The sequence below is a fragment of the Trachypithecus francoisi genome, unplaced genomic scaffold (genome assembly GCF_009764315.1).
Source record: "Trachypithecus francoisi isolate TF-2019V2 unplaced genomic scaffold, Tfra_2.0 Lachesis_group6, whole genome shotgun sequence".
Taxonomy (NCBI): domain Eukaryota; kingdom Metazoa; phylum Chordata; class Mammalia; order Primates; family Cercopithecidae; genus Trachypithecus; species Trachypithecus francoisi.
The window spans coordinates 22458293-22467155 of record NW_022681471.1 but is presented as its reverse complement, the minus strand read 5'-3'; positions in this window follow the sequence as shown (position 1 = coordinate 22467155).

Sequence of the window (8863 nt, the reverse complement as noted above, 5' to 3'; positions counted from 1 at the left end):
CAGACCAGATCAAACCGGATCAGTCCGGATCAGACCGGATCAAACCGGATCAGACCGGATTGGACCGGATCAAACCGGATCAAACCGGATCCAACCGGATCCAACCGGACCGGATCAAACCAGATCAAACCGGATGGAACCAGACCGGATGAAACCAGACCTGACCGGATCAAACCGGATCAGACCGGTTCAAACTGGATCAAACCGGTTCAAGCCGGATCAAACAAACCGGATCAAACTGGATCGGACCGGATCAAACCGGTTCAAACCGGTTCAAGCCGGATCAAACCGGATCGGACCGGATCAAACCGGTTCAAACTGGTTCAAACCGGATCACCGGATCAAACCGGATCGGACCGGATCAAACCGGATGAAACCAGACCTGATGAAACGAGACCAGACCGGATCAAACCGGATGAAACTGGATCAAACCACTCCAGACCGGATCAAGCCGGATCAGACCGGACCAGACCGGATCAAACCGGTTCACACCGGATCAAACCTGAGCAGAACGGATGAAACCGGATCAAACCGGATTGGACCGGATCAAACCGGATCAAGCCAGTCCAGACCGGATCAAACCGGATCGGACTGGATCAAACCGGATCAAACCAGATCAAATCGGATCAAACCGGATGAAACCAGACCAGACCGGATCAAACCGGATCAAACCACACCAGACCGGATCCAGATCAGACCAGACCAGATTTCACATATCATTATTGCAATATAATTATTTTTAAGTTAAATGACTATATTTATTATTTTTATTCTTTTTTGAAACAGGGTCTCACTCTTACCCAGGCTAGAGTGCAGTGGCATGATGTCGGCTCACTGCAACCTCAACCTCCTGAGCTCAAGCAATCCTCCCACCTCAGCCTCCAGCCTGTAGCCTGGGACTGAGGCAGGAGAATAGGGTCTGGAAGCAAAGAATCTAAGGCCTTTTCACACTGACTTCCTAGAACTAAATTGAAAGGAAAACCCTAACTATCCACTCCTGAGTAACAAAAGGACCAGAGGCTACTGTCTTTGCAAAGCCCCGCCTTTTCTGCACTGGCAGATGGGAAATTAAAAATAACTTTGTAACTTCACTTTAGCCTCTGACTGATTGCTGTATCCAACCAGTTACACTGATTGCAGACCAAGTCTTCGTTTGCATAGAAGTGCAACGTTGTAACTTCACTTTAGCCTCTGATTGGTTGCTTCCTGCTGATTGCAGGCCACCACTTCATTTACATTGGAGTGAACACCAGGTGGCCAATGGGAAACCTCTAGGGGGTATTTGGACCCCAGAAGATTCTGTATCTGGGGCCCTTAAGCGGCTGCTCGGGCCCACTCCCACCCTATAGAGTGTACTTTCATTTTCAATAAATCTCTGCTTTTGTTACTTCATTCTTTCCTTGCCTTGTTTGTGCATTCTCTCCACTTCTTTGTTCAAAATGCCAAGAATCTGGACACCCTCCACCGGGACCAGGACTACAGGCCATCTAATTTTTGTTAATTTCATGGCTTTGCCATGTTGCCCAGGCTGAGATATTGATTATTTTCAAATACAAAATGTTCATTTAACATATTATTATTATTATTATCATTATGTTAAATGAACATTTTGTATTGGTTCAAGAACAATAATCTGCAAAAACAAGAAGGCATTCTTCCACTTGACTTGGCAGTGATGAAAACTTACCCAGTGTTCTGAGTCTAATCTGGAGCCCTTCTGCAAGGTGTTGAAAAGAAATTCGAAGAGGGCCCTGAAGAAAACACCAAAGGCATGAAAAGTTCTGAATATACTGGTGAGATCTTGCTGTAAGACTTCTCATCACAGTCCCATTTCCCTATAGCAAAATGCTGTCTAAACCTCTAGGCAGTGGCATGTTTATTTAAAGCAATGTTTAGATCAACAGAAATTGAGATAGTTCCTGCATGTTTTTTGAAATGATTAAAAAAGAAAAATCTATGACCCATTAGGGTAAAAAAAAAAAAAAAGTGGTGTGAGCTAATATTTATCATCTGTACACTATGTTCAAGACACATTTAATCTTCACAGCCAACTTTTGAGGAAGATGTTGTTGTTGTTGTTGTTATTATTATTATTATTATGAGACGGATCTCGCTCTGTCACCCAGGCTGGAGTGCAGTGGCTCGATCTCAGCTCACTGCAACCTCTACCTCCCAGGTTCAAGCAATTCTCCTGCCTCAGCCTTCTGAGTAGCTAGGATTACAGGCGTGCACCACCATGTCCAGCTAATTTTTTTTTTTTCTTTTTGTAATTTTAGTAGAGACGGGGTTTTGAGATGTTGGCCAGGCTGATCTTCAGCTCCTGATCTCAAAGTGCTGGGATTACAGGTGTGAGCCACCGCACCCGGCCGGAAGATGCAAATTTTATTCTCATTTTACAACTGAGGAAACCGAAACCTAGAAAGAATAAGTAACTTTCCCAAGGTCACATCTGAACAAAATGGCAGAGGAAGGATTCAAACACAAGTTTGTCCAATCTCAAATCGAATGTCCTTTCTATTACATCACATTGCCCCCTTGCAATTAATGAGAAAACCCAGACCAGGAGAGAACTAAGGGCAAATCTCAGTTTATCCAGCCTATCCTCCGTCTATCCAGCCCCAGGCAAAGTACTGAGCTGCTCCTATCTCCTGTGGGCCAGTGAAGAGCCCTCGGTCCTAAACTGCAACAGGAAGACTCTTCAGTCACTAAGCTTCATCCCTTTGAAAGGGTAGTGGTTACCCAGGCTCAAATTGGCACTGAAACAGCAGCCCTGTCCAAGCAAGACACCTGGGCTCACTTTGGCCTAATGTGGGCAAGTCCCTCTGCAGCTTGCTGCCACAAACTCCAGGCCACACACAAGGGTAAGGAGGCCCACCCTTCCCCTGCCAAACCCTGCAGGAGTTGGGGGAGCCCTTCCTGCCTGTCAGGCTGGGTAAACCCTAGGCCAATTGCCCAGTAGGGCTGGTAGCCTCTCCCTCTCTAGGCACCTTTAGCCACCTGTCTGAGATGTCTTGTCCTGGATCCGGCAACTCCCTGAAGCCACTTGCAGTGCAGTGAGACAGCTCCCAGAAAGCTCCATGGCCCTGGGGGTTAGGTAGCCTTGCTAGGGCCAGAGAGGAAGCTGAGGCTGGTTCATATGATATTCAGCCCAGGAGGCAGCTATGCCAGACGGTGCAGCCAAAACAGTGGGCCACCGTCTCTGTCTCTATTGCTTCTCCTTATGTATAATGGATCATGATTAGAATACTTGGAATGTCTGTGGGGCCTGTTTTCCAGAAGCTCAAAGCCCAATAGAGTACTTGAGTTTTTCAGTCAGTCTCACACACAGAGGCGCACACACACTTTAAAGAGCAGGCCAAAAAGTGTTATAAATAAAATTCTAGAACATGAGTGGGAGGAATAAACAGGAGAATTTCACTGTAAGAGATGAAAATGCACCAACTCCTTGTGGATGGCTTCCCTCTGACAACCCACAATTGTGCTATTAATCTGAAACAGGCCTAGATATATTGTTACTTTGCTCAGGCTTCTCCTTCTTCTCCTTGTCAATACATGTGTTAAAGATGGCGTAAATACAGTTAGTTTTTCAGATAAAGCTAACAGTAAGAGAAAGAATGTAGTCTTCATTGACACAGTAAGAATATAACCTAATTGGTCACACATCGTCAAGCCTGCTTTCCTTCCAACCAGACAGGGTTCTACGCTGTCAACCCCTAGGTTCTGCTCACTTCCTCCTCTCACTCCCTCTGTGTCCACTCTTCCTCCAAGCTAAAGTGTCTCCCAGTCTCCTCTCTCTGCCCATCCTCAAATGTTCCTCATCTGCTAGGCCAGGAATGTTCAATCTTTTTGCTTCTCTGGGTCACACTGGAAGAAGAATTGTCTTCGACCATTCATAAAATACACTAACACTAACGATAGCTGATGCACTTAAAAATTTTTTCCAAAAAAATCGCATAATTTTTTTTTTTTTTTTGAGACGGAGTCTCGCTCTGTCGCCCAGGCTGGAGTGCAGTGGCTGGATCTCAGCTCACTGCAAGCTCCACCTCCCGGTTTACGTCATTCTCCTGCCTCAGCCTCCCGAGTAGCTGGGACTACAGGCGCCCGCCACCTCGCCCGGCTAGTTTTTTGTATTTTTTTTTAGTAGAGACGGGGTCTCACCGGGTTAGCCAGGATGGTCTCGATCTGCTGACCTTGTGATCCGCCCGTCTCGGCCTCCCAAAGTGCTGGGATTACAGGCTTGAGCCACCGCGCCCGGCCCTTAAAAATCGCATAATATTTTAAGAAAGCTTATGAATTTGTGTTGGGCCGCATTCAAAGCCTCCATGGGCCGCGAATTGGACAACCTTGCTCTAGACCTTTATTCAAGGTATTCTATTTATCTGGTATGCCCTCAGCCCTCTTCCTACCCCTTTGAAGTCTCTCTGGTATGAATAACTCCCCTTGCCTGAGCCCATCCACAGAAGGCCCAATGACCTCACCCCTCCTCTGACCATGAGGACCACTGGCTATCTGGATCTAACACACACCGCCTGCCTTGTGAATTAATGTTTAGGTCTCCACCAACAGTGGATCAGTGGATGCTCTTGTAGGACAGGCCAGGGCTGGGGTTTGTTCCCTGTTCATAGTATATGCTTGTGACATGACTTTTTTTTTTTTTTTTTTTCTTTTGAGACGGAGTCTTGCTCTGCCACCCAGGCTGGAGTGCAGTGGCCGGATCTCAGCTCACTGCAAGCTCCGCCTCCCGGGTTTACGCCATTCTCCTGCCTCAGCCTCCCAAGTAGCTGGGACTACAGGCGCCCGCCTCGTCGCCCGGCTAGTTTTTTATATTTTTAAGTAGAGACAGGGTTTCACCGTATTAGCCAGGATGGTCTCGATCTCCTGACCTCGTGATCCGCCTGTCTCAGCCTCCCAAAGTGCTGGGATTACAGGCTTGAGCCACCGCACCCGGCCAACGTGACTTTTTTTCAAAACTTCAAAAGCAAGGTGTTGTCCAGGAGTTGACTCTGGTTTTGATGACTTTAAGTGAAACATCATTTGTCTTACTAAATGACTGTGTACTTGATTCATAACTCCTGTGACAATTCCTATATCGGTTTATTCCTCCCTCCTTCTTCTCTCCTCCTCTCCACCTTCCACCCCCAGTTTTTTGGCTAGTGTTCATGGTGGGCTAAATGATTCCTATTTTTCAAGGCAAAGTAGCATTTTCTAAAATAACACAAGAGCCAGCTCCATAGCTCTAGAACTTCTTTCAACTCTTATGTTCCACAAGCCAGGAAATACACAGAGAAGTTGCTAGCAAGTAGAAAGATGTTTTAGTTAGGAATCCACAAATTAGAAATGAAAGAGTCCATGGAAAAAGACTGGTTCTGGAAGGCTCAGAAGAACTCTTAGAGAATCTGTTAAATCATATTTTTGTCTGCTGTTTGTAAATGTGACTTGCTTTGAAACCATCTGTTATGCAGTCCTTTGAAGAGAGCTGAGAAGTATTTAAATCTGGGAAAATGAGTATATTTTTGTATCTACCAAAGCAATGTTTTAATGGGTCCCTGCTGCATGTTGTCCAGTGCATTCTTTGAAATGTGATTTTATCCAATTGTCAAGTAACATTTAGAATGGAATTCAAAGAGGGGATGTGACAGTACACAGTGCACAGAGGGGCTGCTGCAGTTTATAGTGTAGTATTCTTTCACAGAATGAAAAGAGGGCCTGCAAGGCAGGTGGTACAGCAGTGTTTCTTCACGGGTGCAGGGTGGGGTCAAAGCTTTTGCTGCTGCTCTCTCAGTTTAGGGAAGCAGCCATTCCCCAGATTGGGGGAGGGCCTAGGCCAGCTGCTCCTTATCCCTAGCAAACAGCTAGCTTTGTGCAGCCAAAATTGGGCATTGCCGACAGCTCCGCAATTCAACCTTTATAACGTTTCTGTTTTCACTATTGCCTTCGGTCCCTATGGCTAAAATCACCAACTGAGCAGTGCCCAAGACGTCAAAATTACTGGTGCAGCAGCAGCAACTGTTACAGTAAGGAATTTGAAAATCATCAAAAAGGCTTCCTCATGTTGTATGGAGAAGGTAGACTAAAAGAAAAGCTCCTTTTTCCAAACACCTGTAAGATTAATTTACTGGTGTTGCACACATGCTGTTGTGGACCATCAGTTGTCTCTTGGTGAGGCATGTCTTGGCTTCCCAGTAAAACTGTAAGCCTTTTGAGGGCCAGGATCATGTCTAGTGCAAAAATTGAATGTCAGAGCTGGACAGAACTTCCAGAGTTTACCGGGCGCGGTGGCTCACGCCTGTAATCCCAGCACTTTGGGAGGCCGAGGCGGGTGGATCATGAGGTCAGGAGATCGAGACCATCCTGGCTAACACGGTGAAATCCTGTCTCTACTAAAAATACAAAAAAACTAGCCGGGTATGTGGTGGGCGCCTGTAATCCCAGCTGCTCGGGAGGCTGATGCGGGAGAATGGGGTGAACCCAGGAGGCGGGGCTTGCAGTGAGCTGAGATCACGCCACTGCACTCCAGCCTGGACGACAGAGCGAGACTCCGTCTCAAAAAAAAAAAAAAGAAAAAAAAAAGAACTTCCAGAGTTCAAATACCAGAGATGAGAAAATTGGGGACAAGAAAGTGGTAAGTGGCAGAGTTAGAACTGAATCGGAAGCCATAGGATTCACAGCCCAATAACTTCATATCATGCCAACCCCCAACATTTGCTACTGACAGACTATTCAACGACTGCCTCACAGAGGGAAACAGGATAGAACTTTCACTTATAACACCCAGAAATGATCCATGAGAAAGAAAGTGTGTCAGCCAAGCACAGTGGCTCACACCTGCAATCCTAGCACTTTGGGAGGTGGAGGCAGGAGGATCACTGGAGTCCCGGAGTTTGAGACCAATCTAGGCAACATGGGGAGTCCCCATCCTTACAAAAATAAAATAACAAAAATTATAAAAAGCCAGGCGCAGTGGCTCACAGCAGGAGAATGGGGTGAACCTGGGAAGTGAAGTTTGCAGTGAGCCAAGATCATGTCACTGCACTCCAGCCTGGGCGACAGAGCAAAACTCCATCTCAGAAAAAAAAAAAAAAAAAAATCAAAAAAAATTAGCGGGGCATGGTGGTGCATGTCTGTAGTCCCAGCTACTCGAGAGGCTGAGGTGAGAGAATCACTTGAGCCCAGGAGTATGAGGCTGCTGTGAATTATGGTTGAGCCACTGCACTCCAGCTTGGGTGACAGAGAGAGACTGTGTCTTTCACTATTTAAAAAAGTACATCAAAAGGCCAGGCACAGTGGCTTATGCCTATAACCCCAGCACTTTGAGAGGCCGAGGTGGAAGGATTGCTGAGGCCAGGAGTTCAAGACCAGCCTGGGCAACATAGTGAGACCCTGTGTCTACCAAAAAAAAAAAAAAAATCTGCGCGTGGTGGCATGCACCTGTGGTCCCAGCTACTCTGAAGGATGAGGTGGGAAGATCACTTGAGCCCAGGAGGTTGAGGCTGCAGGGAGTCATGATCCTACCACTGCATTCCAAACTGGGTGACAGAGTGAGATCCTGTCTCTTCCTGTCAAACAAAGTATGCCAACGCAGGGCATGGTGGCTCACGCCTGTAATCCCAGCACTTTGGGAGGCTGAGGCGGGCGAATCACCTGAGGTCAGTTCAAGACCAGCCTATCCAACATGGTGAAACCCCATCTCTACCCAAATACAAAACATTAGCTGGGCGTGGTGGTGGGCGCCTGTAATCCCAGCTACTCGGGAGGCTGAGGCAGGAGAATCACTTGAAGCCAGAAGGCGGAGGTTGCAATGAACCAAGGTTGCACCCCTGCACTTCAGCCTGGGTGACAGAGTGAGACTCCACCTGGAAAAAGAAAAAAAGAAAAAGAAAGAAAGTATGCTAATACTACAAATAATTGAAAATTGGTACTCAAACAATACACATGCACAAAGGTTCACAGCAGCTTTATTCATAATAACCAAAAGGTGGAAAAGAGCCCAAATGTCCATTAATGGATGACTGAGTAAACAAAGTGTGGTATACGCATCCATACAATGGAATATTATTCAGCTATAAAAAAGAAAAAAGTATTGATTCATGCCACAAGTTAGATGAATCCCAAAACATTATGCTAAATGAAAGAAGCTGGACACAAAAAGTCAATATTGTATGATTTCACTATTATGAAACACCTAGAACAGGCAAATTGATAGACATAGAAAGTAGATTAGAGGTTACCAAGGGTTGGCAAGAGAAGAAAATTGGAAGTTATTGTTTAATGGGAACCACATTTTTGTTTAGGGTGATGGAAATGTTATGGAACTAATTAGAGGTAGTGGTTGTACAACATTGTGAATGCACAAAACATTCCTCAATTGTTCACTTCGAAATGGTAAATTTTAGGCCCCACAGAGGGAAACGGGTAAATTTTACCTTTTTTCTTTTTTTTTTTTTTTGAGGTGGAGTTTTGCCCTTGTTGCCCAGGCTGGAGTGCAATGGCACAATCTTGGCTCACTGCAACCTCCACTTTCTGGGTTCAAATGATTCTCCTGCCTCAGCCTCCTGAGTAGCTGGAATTACAGGCATGTGCCACCACGCCTGACTAATTTTTTTGTAGTTTTAGTAGAGACGGGGTTTCACCATGTTGGCCAGGCTGGTCTCAAACTCCTGACCTCAGGTGATCCACCCACCTCGGCCTCCCAGAGTGCTGGGATTAGAGGTGTGAGCCACCGTGCCTAGTCTTCACCTCAATTTTTTAAAAAGAAAGAAAATATTTTAGCACCTTAGTTCATGGGTCTAGGCCATGACAACTGCTGATTGCCTCAAATGAAACAGGGTCTTATTGGGATGCAAATAGTGTTGGACAGCAAGCA